The following is a 15,833-nucleotide window of genomic DNA, read 5'->3' as shown; positions in this document are numbered from 1 at the left end:
CATTTATTATTTTATGCTTATTTTAAGATGTTTTCAAATAAAAATATTTAACTTTTAAAAAATAAAATTTTTAGTCATTGCTTTCAAATATGGGAGATTTGTGGCTATACCTCATAAAACAGTAGGCACTTCACATAAACACATACTATTTAAGTGTTTTAATAAAGTCTAAGTGGCGGATAGTTATTATCAGAAATCTCCAAATATCAAAATTAATGCACTGTTATTAAAAAGAAAACTTTTGAATAATTATCATTATCTATTTCTTTAAATGGCTTGTGATAGTAAAATTTGGAAATATCAAACTGATCTAAAAATAATTAAAAAGTAGCCACTAGGTTCAAGCAAAACTTTATTTTGGAAGAAAATTGATTGAGGAAAGTCCTCCTTAGACCTTATTTAAGAAAGGCCAATATCTCAGGCCAGTCCCGGTTGCCTAGTGATTAAGTTCGGCACACTCTGCTTCGGTGGCCCAGGTTTGGTTCCTGGACACAGACCTACACCACTCATCTGTCAGTTGTCATGTTGTGGTGGCAGCTCACAAACAAAAAGAGGAAGATTGGCAGCAGATGTTGGCTCAGGACGAATCTTCCTCAGCCAAAAACAAAAAAAGAAAGGCCAATACCTCAATTAACTATAACAATCACTTACAAACCTCTCCCCAGATGCATAGATGGGCTCAAGGAACACACACATACATATTTATATGTTATATTTATATAAGACTTTGATTTCTTGTTCAGGGTATTTGTCTGCTAAATTTGATAGTGAATGTGGAAGTCAGATTACAAAATTATGTTTAATGATCAACTATTTGTATTTAAAATGAAAATACTCATAGCAGTGAAAAGATGATTAAACCTCTGTATCAGAAGAGTAATCTGAATTATGAATTGTGTAATTTCCATATTATAAGATTATAAAAGTATAATATGGATTTCTAGTGTAATAGCAAAAGAAATACCACAACTGTATAGTAATGACTATTTTCATATATATTAGAATCTATGAAGACTTTTATATTTTTAAGCTCTAATTAAGCCTACTATTATGTACTAAATGCACAATGAAATGACAGCAAAATGAAGATTAAATTTTAGAAATAACTCAAAACATCAACATGGCATATTTTCTGTAGGCAAATTTCTGAAGTATCAATTATAGACATAACATTTGTCATTCTGAGTTCTAAATACCAGACATCTCTTAGTCAGTCAACTGGACTTACTTTGATGTGTAATAATTTTATCTCATCAAAGAAGGAAAGAGGAAAGAAGGACAAGTAATTTTATTTTTCATTCATTTAATAAACATGCTGTTTGACAATTTCAGGAATACGCTGTAATTGCATTTCTTGTTAATCCCACATTTCCTTTTGCTCATTAATGGAAACAAATCAATACGAAGGCAAGATACATCTGAAGAACTATGCTAAAAATTTTGCTTATAGGAAAACTGAACGCACTCTTTATTCACTATTAAAGTTTCCTGCCCCTTAAACTGCCCCCTCGGGATCTAATTTATAAGCCTGGGATTCACTGAGCACTGACCACATTATCCCAGAACCAAAAAGTGTAATTAAAAAAAAAAGTTTATGAGTTACCTACACTTTTTAAAGTTTTAACTCATACTATTAACTTCATTATAAACATCACAGAAACTCTCAGGAGGAAAACAGAAAATCAACAAGAGCAGCAGTTTCAAAGTAGTGATCAAAACACGCTTTGAATTCGTGAAGAAACAAACGAGTTTGCCTAGAAAAGATCATATCAACACTTTTATCCCAAAGATTATTTTACTCGTTATATTACTATTCTCCTTCAGCTAAACAGCTATTTTTGAAGGCTTGTGAAGGATCCTATAACATAATTCTTGGGAAGGCACAGATTTTTTTCTATTCCATTCTCCGTTTTATACCAAGCCCCTAAGAAGGTGCTGATACTTAGAGGTTCTCAATAAATAACTGTTAATTGAATAAATGGCCAATTTTGTCATAGATAAGTCGCTAGTATCAAAATTGGAAAAAGAAGTTGAGCGTGGTGTGGGATGTCTATAATTCCTTTACTTAAGTGGAGGAAGCAAAGGAAAAGGAGTATTCTTAGGAAACAACAATGTCAGATAGTCTGAAAAAAGAAGGAAAAAAAAAAGTAGGGGGGCAGAATGAGGTGCCTTTGTTGACACCACCCGACCCCTTTAACCTTTCACGGTTCGCTCACATGATATAAATCTCCAAGGACAAATAGAAGCCAAATGTGAATTGTTATCTCTGCAAACTTCAGGTAAGGACCAGCTGCAAATCTTTATGAAAGTAAAGTGGTCCTCAATCGTGAGAATTTTCACACTGCAAGAATGTGTCTGCTGACTCCAGTTTGAGAAAATTTGATTAATGTTATTACAAAGATATTGCCTTTGAAATGGTTTCCCAGTTGCTAGTTCCCCTAGGAGATGTTTTGTGTTTATAATGGTAAATAGAAATCAACATCAACGAAACGGCCAACAGGAGCTGATTATTGCCATTTTCACTTTAGGACAGTGGTGCACACACTTGAGAGCCCAAGGACTCTTGTTTAAGAAGCAATGGCCAATGTAGGACCAAGGCCGCCTAACTTCTGGACCTAGTCTGTAACAGGGCACTCTCTAATATAGTGGTAGGGAAAAGTCTTTAACTTTCTGTGTCTCCATACCTATAACATTAATGGTGAAATTATGATATCTCTATTTGCTCAACAAATATATATAGAGAGATATATATACAAACACACACACACACACACACACATATATAAAACCACTTACAATAAGTCAAGCACCATTTTAGGGGCTGAGGCTACAGAAGTTAACAAGACAGACAAAAGTTTTTCCCCTGTGCAGCCTGCATTCTATTAATACTTTACACATTGCATTTGCTCAACATTTTATTGAGCAACATTTACATCTTGTTAAGTGAATGAATTGAATGAATTAATAAAAACTATATGACTTTAAGACTATAAGAAAAAACAGGAAAGAATACCTTTGGTGAACACATGGTTTGAAGAACAACAATGATAAATTTCTTTCTCCATAATTTTGTTTGTCTGTCACGTATAGCTTGTCATTTTCTGCCTTAATTAATTTACCTATTCAATATAATAGAATAATAAGAAAATATAATAGGATGGGAGGTCCTTTAGTTCGGTCAGCTAGCTAATGCTTATCTGTCCAGACTCTTCACAATGGGGAGCTGTAGTACTTACACCTTTTCAGGTACTTGATTCCATCTCTAAACCACTGTGACTGTTAGATACTTCTTCGAGTCAATTAATTATAATGTCTCCTTGAGCTACTATGTCCTAGTTCAAATTTTCTCCTTTGAGGCCTCTAACTGAGAATCTTGATTCCTTCTGATTTCTTTGATTATTCTACAGTTTAACTTGGCTTCAAGTCTTTCCATTTCTCCTTGTTCTCCTCTGAGGATATTCCATTTAGAAAATGTGACAAATAGGGGCTGGCCCTGTGGCATAGTGGTTAAGTTCTGCAAGCTCTGCTCCGGCAGCCCAGGTTCGCAGGTTCAGATCCCGGGCATGGACTTACACCACTCATCAGCCATGCTGTGGCAGCGACCCACATATAAAAAAGTAGAGGACGTTTGGCACAGATGTTAGCTCAGGGCTAATTTTCCTCAAGCAAAAGAAGAGGAAGATTGGCAACATATGTTAGCTCAGACCTATCTTCCTCAGCAAAAAAAAATTAAATGAATAAAACGTGACAAATAGAACCTAAACAAAACTCCAGCAGAGTGATCAGTATAAATAAGGGGAATTCAACCCAACCATCTTTCTAAAAATTAATGCATCCTAAAATTGATTAGTTTTACTTGGTAGCCTCATAATACTACCGACCTATATTAACTTTATGCTAATTATTAAGGTGCAAAAATTTATTTATTTGTTTGCTGTTTATTTTGTGTTATACTCAGATGTGGGTGTTCATTTTTATAGTTGTTAATCTGATATTCTTGGATTTGACACTTCACTCCAGCTTGGGATAGTTACACATTACCCATGACTCCAATCCTCATCTCATCTGTAAATTGAATAACAATCTTTTGATTGTTAATTGTAAATTGTAAATTGTAAATTGTTATTCAATTGTAAATTGAATAACAAAATCCTTTCAGTTCTTCTAACCCAACCTGCAACTCTATCTTCCATACTTTCAGCATTTAATGGAAAGATTATCAAATAATTTGGATCATTTTTGCCTAGGAAAAGATTGATGTTATCATTAGCATGACTAATACAATCACCAGCAGCAAAGTTAACGTGAATTTCAGGAGGTATAGAAAAAAAAACCCATTTTCTAGTTATAAAACAGTATTTTAAGATAATTTGACTCTAGTCTTTATTCCAGGCACTTCCAGCTTTTAAACACAGAAGTTTAACTCTTCTGATCTTTCTTAAGAATTTCTTAAGAGTATCTCTCTACATTTCATATAAAACTCATAATATACTTTGCATTATATTTTCAAAAAGTCTGACTATAAGATAATGAAATTGCTTTCTTGCATGATTTTTGGAAACCATAAAGCTTTATGTTGCACCATGATGCTTTCAATGTTCCAAAGTATATTCACATCCTCTGTTCCATTTGATCTTCAGAATAATTCTGTGAGGTAGATAGGGAAGCATTATTAACCTGATTTTATAAAATGATGCAAAGTGAAATGAAATATGTAGCATAGCTAGGACTCAGCTCACTGTAATATGGCCAGGTCATTGATTTGCAGCCAGGGCATTACCTGAATTCTACATATCACAGAAACGAGATAGGCGGCTGTAACTCTTGCAAAATTCATTTCAGTTACTACTTCATTTATGTAATTATCTTTCTATATTCTCCCAAGTGTTAGAATTATTTTTCTGATGAGTACTTCCCATAATTTTTTCTCACAATGGCATTATTGTCCCTTTACATTCTACTTCCATCCCAGTCCTACTCCCATTTCCCTGTCTGACTGAATACACTGGTTTCTTTCTAGTCTTGTATTAAAAGAAAAAGGTTATCATAAACCTTCCCGAAAGCAAAGAATTTTACACCATTATTATCCCCTCACGGTAAATTCTTACATAGAGACTAGTTATAAATAAGGATCATATGTTAAGGGTCAATGTGCTTCTTCAAGATCAACGCATGAATTCAACTCATATTAACATGATCTCTATCAAGGATGAATATTACGGCTACCCATGCCTAAGATGGTCTCAATTATATTGGGGGGAACATTTAATTTATAAATTAAAGTACAGTAGAAAAGTAATTGGATTGATATTAGGAGATTTGAATTCTGATCATTGCTCATGCTCTTACTAGTCATGTCATTTAATCTCTCTAAGCCTTAGTTTCTTTATTCATGAAATATGCTTTTTTATATAATAAAAACTGCTTTCTGTACCTTTAGAGGTTGTTTTAAAGATGATGTGTAAAATGCTCTGAACTATAAAACAAAATATAAAATAAGAGATCATCAAATTAATATTAACAGTAATAGAGAATCAAGACAGCCTGAATTAAGGGATTATTACTACATAGCCAAGCTTGTGCTTAGTAGGCAATTATTCTTGCCTAGTCTTCAGTGCAACAGCTTGTATCCTATAGTTCGGCCAACCATAAGGCCTTATGCAAAGTGAATTCTCCAGAGAAAATTTTAGGAAGCACATAATTGGCATAATTCTTCTGGTTTCCCAGTTAATATTCAGATGGTTTAGGTGCTAAGAGTAAATGCAACAGAGAATCCTTCCTTGGCAACAAGAGTTATAGCAACAGGACAGTTAAAAGTAGTCAGAGTCTCAGGAATATTAGACTGGAAATCTGTCCACATTTGTAATTTGAATATTTTAATTATATCAGGTAACTCTTTAGAGAATAAAATATCTAACAATAGATTATCAGAAGTAGAAGTTAATTTCACAAAACAGTGTGGCTAAACCTCAGATTAAATTGGTTAAATATTTAGAGAACTAACTAGGCTTCTAAGTACAAAAAAATGGAGGGAGTGGAAGCAGAGAGAAGATGGTGTCAGGAAAGTTATTTCTTTAAACTTTACAGCCAAATGAATTTATAAATTGTCCCTAGATTTTTACTGTGTTGAAGTTTATAAAGATTATAATATCAATTACATTTTATTCAAACTGGATACTCTACTTTGAAATAGCAACATGGTATGGGAAAACAGGCCCAATTTAAAAATTTTGAAGTTGCATAAGGAGATTGTATTTACAGGCTTCAGCCATGTATCTTAACTATTTACAAACTATTTACAATAGAAAACAGAATTATGAATCTCTTCGAATCACTTTTGTTTTCATGATACTAAATGAAGAGATTCTGCAAGATCTCCATTTTTATTTATTTATTTAATTTATTTGTGTGTGTGTGTGTGAGGAAGATTGTTGCTGAGCTAACATCTGTGCGAATCTTCCTCTGTTTTATGTGGAAGGCTGCCACAGTGTGTCTTGACGAGCTGTGCTAGGTCTGTGCCGGGGATCCGAACCTGTGAACCCCAGGCCACCAAAGCGGAGTGCGTGACGTTAACCATTACGCCACTGGGCCAGCCTCAAGATATACATTTTTTTCTTAAAAATGTAAATGAGCAGAGACTGACACATGCCAAAAGATATTTTCTCAGTTTTAGCTTTCTGTTTCAAGCCACTAAAAAGAAACAAAGAAAAATTAGAGTGCTTTGTGGAGCTCAGGAAGCCACCGCCTCTGGGAACAGCAGAACTGCCACACTAATTTTCTGCATATGTTGTAGAGTGGAAAGTTCAACTTGAGTGTCAATGATCAATGGCACCACATTAACATAACTACAAAAAGTGGATTTCAGATTTGGGGGGAATGCCAACACGCACCTGCTATCCTCAAAGCAGAGAGTCAAGTCCAGAATAATCACAAGGTCTAAATTACACAAAATATATTGTGAAATATCATTATTATCTTCAGAAAGTAAAGAAATATCTTTGACAGAAGCTATTTTTTGTGTTGGCAGCCTCCCAAAGATGTGCTAAAAACAGCTTCTTAGTAATGTGTTGAAGGGTCAAAAGCAATGACCTTGTCATGTTCCTGGCAATCCTGATATCACACCTGGATCAGACACTAGCGAAGATTAATATGATAATTATAAAGGAATCAGAGGCGTTATTGTAGCAAAACAGATATAGCATAAGCAGTGCTATATTCTCCACAATTTTTTCTCCAGTCCTTGATTATAAGCACCATAATAAATATATCCTACATAATAATTTTTGGGAATATTAAGGATAGCAAAGATTGTTTAAAAAGTAGTAAATTTATTGTCAATCACAACTTTAAAAATGACTTTTGAACAATAGGTTTAATCTGCATATCAGAACTACAGGAAGATATTAAGCATGATTCCACAGCATTTTTATTACTGCGTCTGTGTCCACTGAATTAGTTGAGCAGCCACGTGATTGGAAAAAACACCACCTGAAAAAGCCCTAAAATCACAGGACTTCACTTATCTGGCTGGATCTATAATTGCTTACTTTAAAACTCTTTATCTAAGCATGTAATTATATAAAAACTTTCTATAAATAGGGGCCCAACTCTCAATTTGGATCATCTTTCAGAAACGCCTAACAAGAAGGACAGAACTAATTAGACTAGGAGACCCAAAGAAAGCATCCTAGGATAGCATAGAATACTGCATTCTTTGGCTCTGTACAGCACATTTGTCACCAGAATGCCTGGCTGAAGGTCATCTTTACAACCTTTACAATCTAGAGTGCTATCCTGAAAGCAACTGACAGTAAAGCTTTAGGATGTTACCTTAAGTTTCCCTGCAGTATGATATCACTTGCATACTTGTTAAAATCTTTTTGCTCCTTTTCTTTCAGTCGAAGTTCTTGTTCTTGAAAAACCAGACAAGATGCTTCCCATTTAAACATTCATTCAGAAACATTTTCTCATGCCCATTCTGGGCTATATTCAAGGGCACACAATTAATAAGACACACCACACTGTATCTAACCTTAGCTTATGTTATTCCTGATGGTCCTTTGTTTACTTTTGTGTGCTTGGCAACCTCACCTGAAGGTGTGTGACACTGCCTCCTCTGCAAAGGTGCTGCTAAGACGCCAAAGCAAATTCCTGATTCTTTCCTTTATGCTACTAAGTTTCTGTGCTTCTATTATTGTCCTTATTACATCATTTTAATTCTTTCTGTAAATATTTGTTCTCACAATTCTTCAATTTTATTCAAGTATATGCAATATCTTATCAAAGTTTATATCCCAAGAAACTAACAAGGTTCTGTGCACTCCTCAAGAAATGGTTCATGAATGAATGAAACACTCCCTACCTAAAGTGGGGATTAGATGCCTATTAGCTCTAAACATCCTTCTGGAGAGATCATCCTGCTTCTGGTACGGACCCCATCATCTTTGTCAAATGTGGATGATTCTCTCAAAATGGAATAATATCCATCAAACTACTCGAAAGACTTGACTGTGTTCTCCTTAAGGTTCAGACCTTCTTTTTTCTCTCAGATCCCAATTCCTTCAGCATGCTTCATATTCCGCTACCACAGTTATAGCTTCCTCCAAGCTCAAGGTTTTGATTAGAAAGGTGTTTGTTTATCTTGGGGTCTAAGACAGAACCTAAACCTTCAGCAAACCATAGCTTATAAGCTTTATGATTCATCTACTTTCCAAAAATTAAGGTATCTTTAGTCTTTGATTAGGGGTTAGAATACAAGTTTACTTCCGTGTGAACTACTTTCCAGGTCCTGAATCTTATCAGGGATCTGAAAATCTCATCTTTGTACCTAGTGACATATTAGTTAGAGATTCCTGTTTTATATATGCAGAACAAAGAAGGCAAGGGTGCCCTCTCCAAAAATATTCAATTTTATTCCATATTTTAAAAATAGCTTTAAAAAGAGATATACCAACAGCCTTTCAATTTTTTCTTCTCCATTGCCAATGAATTCAAGTGTCAGCTTCATTTTGATGTTCCAAATTCACAAAACTCCAGTGGCTACAGGTTTCATTCCTCTGAGTGAACAGTTATCATGTTTCAAAGATTCAGCTGGATTTTAAATTAGGGTGACTTGCTCTCATCATATTCAAATAGGCTTAGATCAATCTCTCCATCAGACATAGCCGAAGACAAAGAGTTACATCTAGCAGGCCTGCCATCTAAATAACTCTAGAATTCCTTAAAGATGGTAATTTGTTTCATGACCAAGCTATATCTGCATGTTATCCACATAGTTTTCACTCTTTCAGATTATCCTCTTCCTAAGTACCATTTTTGGGGGGAGAATAACATTCCGATTAGTATACAAGACTATGCCACTGAGTTTGGAAATAAGAACTCTCAGATAGTCAGAATATGAGAATTCTATCAAAAATAACTTGTCGTCAAGCCTAGTAGATGAAAAGGCCCTATGAGTTTAGGTTTACATTAACTCCTTATTTTCAACAACCAAATCAAGTGTAAAATAAATGATTATTGAGGTGCCTACATCCTTAGCATAAAATGCAAAAACAAGGTTATATCAAGAGCTTGCAAATCTCTTACCCTTTTATCTCACTTTAAAGATATTCTAGCTCTTCAGTCCTATTCACCAGAAAACAGATGTTGAAGGGACCACTTATTTAGGAATATGTTCTTACAGGCAGGCTTAGGGTGAATTACGAGTCACACTAACAGAAAGCATAATCAGCCCCACTCCTCAGCCACCGCTTCCTGAGGTTCACCATTACAACAGAGAGAAATTTTTTTTTTTTTTAGGAAGATTAGCTCTGAGCTAACATCTGCTGCCAATCCTCCTCTTTTTTGCTGAGGAAGAGTGGCCCTGAGCTAATATCCATGCCCATCTTCCTCTACTTTATATGCAGGATGCCTGCCATAGCATGGCTTGACAAGCGGTGCGATGTCCACACGTGGGATCCGAACCGGCAAACCCCAGGCCACCGAAGCAGAACACGCACACTTAACCACTGAGCCACCAGGCCAGCCCCTACAGAAAGAAATTTGAAGTGGGAAAACCACTACACCTCTCCTGCAATGGAAAGAAATTAATTCTCCCAGTTGTGCGAACCTAGAGGACTTCTCTGAATTCACTGAATTAGCATGGATTGTTCAGGCAAAGATAGATTGTACATAATAACTGTGGAGCCAGGAAACGACTAGCACCATGAGTAGTTAAATAGATCCTAGTTGACGATTACGCAAACCCTGCTAAAGGAGATGGTCAGAAAAGATGCAGAACGCCTTGAACTACAATTGCTTTGCCTAGCCCAGATGATTGATAATTGCATTAGAACATGCCATAAGATCTGAACCAAACTTTTTCACATTTTCGATTCCAGGCTAGCATAATTCCCTCACCACACAAAGCATACCAGAAATCCTTGAAGTTCAATAAGACGTATCCAATTTCAACAATTGTACAATTTTCAATATAGCTGTACAGGATCTTTGCTAAAACTCATTTCAAATGGCCCATTATCAATTCCACATCTTTCTGTGAATCTCAAAATACATCAGGCTAGACAGTCATCCTATTTTAGCTTTAGAATGCATATCAGGTGTTTTTTTTTTCCAGACACAAGCAATTAAAGGATTGGAAAACAGCTCATGGAATGCTCCAAAGAATTGATCCTCAGAGAGCAAATCTTGCAATGCCAAACAACCCCAATTTCCCTTGGGCATCTCTGCTGACAAGAGTTATTGCTAGTTAAGTAAGGCAACTAGAAGATACATACACAAACCATCACCATTGAATAACCTGCTTACCACCGAACTAATACTTGCTAAGAGGCTGGTTGCTAGAATTTTCTTACTAATCTGATGCTACCACATGACACATTGCAGAGCTTTCTTGAAGATGGTATTCTACCCATTTTGTATTGGGCACATGTATTTTATTATTATGTAGTTATGTGTACTGTGTATCTTACCCAATCTTGTCTAGTTATTTTATTTTAGAATCTCATGGGCTTTGTATCTTGAAACCAACCAACCTGTTGGAAATAAACAGCAGAGAACAGAATCCCTCTTATCTGCTTGCTGCCTAACAAATCAAAACACACTGAAATATGGGATTATTAGAGAAAGTTTGGGGATAAAGAAATAAAATAAAAACTGACTTGTCAAATGGGACTCCCTGCTGCTCGGTACCATGTGTTGCCATAGCAAGATGCATCTGTTCAGCTATTAAATATGGTAGTGAATATGATATAGACAGCCATGGCATTATCAAATATTCTTAGTGCCTATTAAACTCCACAGTTGCAAATTTTAATTTTACCTTTCATTAGTAAAACTCAAGGTGGTAGCACCTTAAAAACAATTTTAAGAACTCAAAGAAAAACTATAATTTTGGTTATATTTCACGTTTAAATTATATTCATGCATTACTAATTAAAAAATTGGGGAAGGGATCAGCCTGGGGGCAAAGTGGTTAAGTCCATGTGCTCCATTTCAGTGGCCCAGGGTTCACGGGTCAGATCCCGGGCAGGCATGGACCTGCACAAGGCTCATCAAGCCATGTTGGGGTGATGTCCTACATACAGAATAGAGGAAGATTGGCACAGATGTTAGCCCAGGGCCAGTCTTCCTCACCAAAAAAAGAATTGGCAAGCTAACCAAAATGTTCCTGAATGTTAAATGTGGTTCTATCAGCTATAATTTAGCTCACAATGGATGTGTTAAGACTAAAGTAAGGGGCCGGCCCGGGCACCGAGTGGTTAAATTTATGTGCTCCGCTGCGGCAGCCCAGGGTTTAACTGGTTCAGGTCATGGGCGTGGACATGGCGCTGCTCATCAGGCCACCGTGAGGCAGCTTCCCACATGCCACAACTAGAAGGACCCACAACTAAAAATATACAACTATGTACTGGGGGGACTTGGGGAGAAAAAGCAGAAAAAAAAAGAAGATTGGCAACAGTTATTAGCTCAGGTGCCAATCTTTAAAAGAAAAAACGGACTAAAGTAAATAATCACATGTAGAATTTGAAAAACTTAAATAGCTACATCTTTTTTTCCCTTGTGAACATCTTACTTCCTTTCAATTTAATCTTCGCCATTATCAAATGTCATACAACACATTGAGCTAGTCCCTTGATGTAATCCACTCTCTCAGCTCGGGAACTTTGTAGGTTAATTTGGGCTATCAAGAGCTAAAACACCTATGCCTTAGTAAATGCTTAATAGCAGAACACAGCTGTTGTTATCCTGTTTGTTATATTAAGATTAACCACAATAATGTTGACACTATTAATACATTTAAAAGCCTGTCACGTTTCACTGCTGTTGCACAAGTCCTGGGGGCCACATGATCAAAATGAGAAGTGACTAGGGGCAAAATTAAGAATTATGGAAGGGGATGGCCCAGTGGCGCAGCGGTTAAGTTCGCACGTTCCGCTTCTCGGGGGCCGGGGTTCGCCGGTTCAGATCTCGGGTGTGGACATGGCACCGCTTAGCACGCCATGCTGTGGTAGGCATCCCACATAGAAAGCAGAGGAAGATGGGCACCGGCGTTAGCTCAGGGCCAGGCTTCCTCAGCAAAAAGAGGAGGACTGGCAGTAGTTAGCTCAGGGCTAATCTTCCTCAAAAAAAAAAAAAAAAAAGAAAGAAAATAAAAAGAATTATGGAATGTGTAGAAGCCGAAGAACACAGAGGCACACTCTGAAACGTGTATGGTCTCCCACTGGGACAATAACCTCTTGCCTGCCTAGCTCTTCCCAGCAAACCGTGGAGCCACGGCTTTCCTAAAAAGAGGCACAAGATTCATGAAGATGTTGTCCAGCTTCCTCAGCCCATTGCTGTTCTGAGAATGCTGTGAGAATATGAGAAGGATTCTGACCAAAGCTAGAGGAGGTTTGGTATCACTTGTAAACCAGTGTAATTATGAAAATGTAAACACATTCAAATCAAATAGGTCAGGAAGAAAAACTCATTCTACAGAGCTCAATGTCTTAAGAAATATGAGGTCAGTTTGTTTTTATATTAAAATGCCCCAGTTTGTGACATCTTTATATACTTGGTGGTGGGAGAGTTCAACAATACAGTGTTCTTGAAGGACAACTCTCCAATAAATATAGTAGTTCTGCTTGTAGAAATTTATCTTCCTAAAAGAAAACTTTCATATATATGAAATGATACTTTTACAAGATTCAAACTTTTTTTATCAGTCTGCAACACTAAAAATTGTGAAACAATTAAACAAAATATCCATTTAATAGGGAATGGTTTGATAAATTGTAAAATATGCATGTAAAAGGACACCTGGAGGTAAATATGAGATTATATGCTCTACAATGGAAACATGTCCAAAATATATTAAATAAGAACAATCCAGCTGCAGTAAACTTGTATGTATCATATGAAAATATTTTGTTTTCTTAAAGAATATTCAGGTATGTCAGCATATATACAACTACTTACTCGAATACATAAAAGAAAAGAAATATATATGCAATATGCATGAAAGTAAAGATTAGAATTTTAGACACCACAGTGAAAAGATTGTTATATTATATGCAGTTTTTACTTTTTTTCTCATCATTGTATTTAAGTTTTTCAATAAGAACATTTATCATTTAAGAAAATAAAATTTATGAAAAATATGTTTATCTTCTGGAGAGTAAATAGAGACATTGGACAATAAATAAAATTCAACTCCCTCTGAACAGCGTGTCATAAAATATTATCAGCCTTGCAGACCCAATTCTATGCATCACTAATCTATTGAATTCAGTTTATGTCTAGACAGAAGAATCCAAAAAAAGCCAGTAAATAGAAAAAGAACACTTAAATAATAGAAATACAGTCTACTGAAGAGAAAGGTCACTGAAAGCTAGTTAATTATGAAGTTGATGGTTACAATACATTCCTCGCACAATAATGAATAATATCTTTGCTGCAATTTCAAATAGCAAAAAACATCCCCAGAAGCTTCATTTATCCAACATCCTTCACAACAGCCAGTTACAAATGACCAGCTAACCACTGGTCTTGAATTCGACATTGGAAAGTGGCTAGAATTGACAACTTTTTCTTTCTATCGTGCAAAATTTCTCTGCAGTGCCTGTCTTTTAAAGATCAAATGAACTCAGTTCTGAAACCTGCATGGCAGGCAGCCTGACTTTACTCCACATATAACCGCTAAAATTTCAACTCCATTTCTCTGCTGATGTCCTGTGGGATACGGAGCTCCCAAAGTCTTGCTTTTACTGCTAATTAACAATAATGAACAGGATGACATACTTTTCTTTTGAACACTTCTGTCAGGAAGATGTCCAAGCATCAAGAGCTACAAGAAAAAGACAAATTCCCTTTTTCCCCCCTTCATTTACATGCCGAGATACACAAGACTCTACCCTGACGTTTGGTTAAAAAAAAAAAAAAAAAAGTAGGTCAAGCTGTCTAGGCTTTATCTATTAGCTTTAGAACCTGGGGAAAGGCAGAAAACGGCTGCTGCAGCCAGTTTCCAGAGCATTGCAGGTTATTTTTATATTCATCTTCGCATTAGGCCGATACTCTTGTGACAGTATTAATTTAGCCCTACATTAAGGCACAACTCAAAAAATAGCAATGATACCTATAATTCCACCCATTAAAGGAATTGTAATACAAAATATCATGTGCTATGTCACGGCACTCTATCGTTATTTAGTGCACTCATGTTGGGAGACACAGAAGTTCCAGCTTGTGCCCATGTGTAAGGAATCTCATAACACAGTACACAGTAAAGACTCATTGACTTAGGAGAGGTAATTTGGATTTTATCATCATTTGGAAAAGTAGCTGGCTAGCTTGAAATTTTCCTTTGCACAAAAGAAGAACGAGGCTTTGAAGTCAGATAGAACTAGTTCAAATCCAGGCACAGTTACTTACCAGCTATGTGATTTTAGGCAATTATTTAAAAATGCAGTTTGCTCATGTGTAAAATTGGGATAATAATTCATACCTCAATGGGTTATTGTGAATATTAAATGAAATAATTTTTATGTAAAGTGGTTAGATTAGCGTTTGGTCCATAGTAAGCACTCAATACATGCTAAATCATATTGTTTAGTTATTGTTCTTCTTACTAAGCAAATGAATAGAGAAAGGATGATTTCAGAGAGAGAGAGTTTAACCCTACTTAAGATAACTAACCGTTAGTACCTTCAAGCATTTAATACATATTAATTAAAAACATTTTTATAAAACTCTCTTACATGGAGAATCAATTTCATCTCTATCATTTAAGCAAGTGTCAGAGGTTGGCACAGCAGGATTAAAAAGAGAGGATGGTCAAATTGCCAGGATAGTGGAGGTTGATTACCATCCCCACCCTAATCACTTAGAGTTGATTACCACAGGAGGTGGTTTTTCTTCTTTCATTCTCTAATTGGATTCATCTTTTCTCATCAAGTCAGAATTCATGGGCATACATATATCACAGATTTTTTATATAAGTGCCCAAAATAATGCAGCGAGCAGACAGGCAGTATATGACTAAATCTCAGAGAAGTGACCACTTGTTTGGAACATTTGAACCTGGAAGTGGAGATGATCAATGGTCTAACACCAGAGAAGTCTTCCTTCCCTGAGAAAATACCATGTGGATAATGAATCCATTTCATGATACTCTCCAGCACTTGGGACTCTGCCTTGAGCGTCCAAGCCTCCTTAGTTTGTAAATGGGGAGTCCCAGGAGAGTGTCACATGCTTTCAGCATTATCTTTTGGGAGTCTACCTCATACTATAATCCAAGGAGAGCGTTCCTCATGTGAGCTCCTGCACTACAATGGAAAACTACCAGCAGACTGGAG

General features: G+C 36.1%; 1 protein-coding gene across 48 annotated transcripts in view; it reads right to left on the bottom strand.

Annotated features, from left to right (window-relative positions):
• NRXN1 (neurexin 1) overlaps positions 1 to 15,833 on the bottom strand; it is a 1,068,408-nt gene that overhangs the window by 274,811 nt on the left and 777,764 nt on the right. The gene's annotated exons all lie outside the window — the stretch shown is intronic.

This window comes from Equus przewalskii, chromosome 14 (genome assembly GCF_037783145.1).
Source record: "Equus przewalskii isolate Varuska chromosome 14, EquPr2, whole genome shotgun sequence".
In the NCBI taxonomy this organism is placed as follows: domain Eukaryota; kingdom Metazoa; phylum Chordata; class Mammalia; order Perissodactyla; family Equidae; genus Equus; species Equus przewalskii.
Note: the sequence above shows the minus strand (reverse complement) of the source record. Positions and strands in the feature narration are given on the sequence as shown.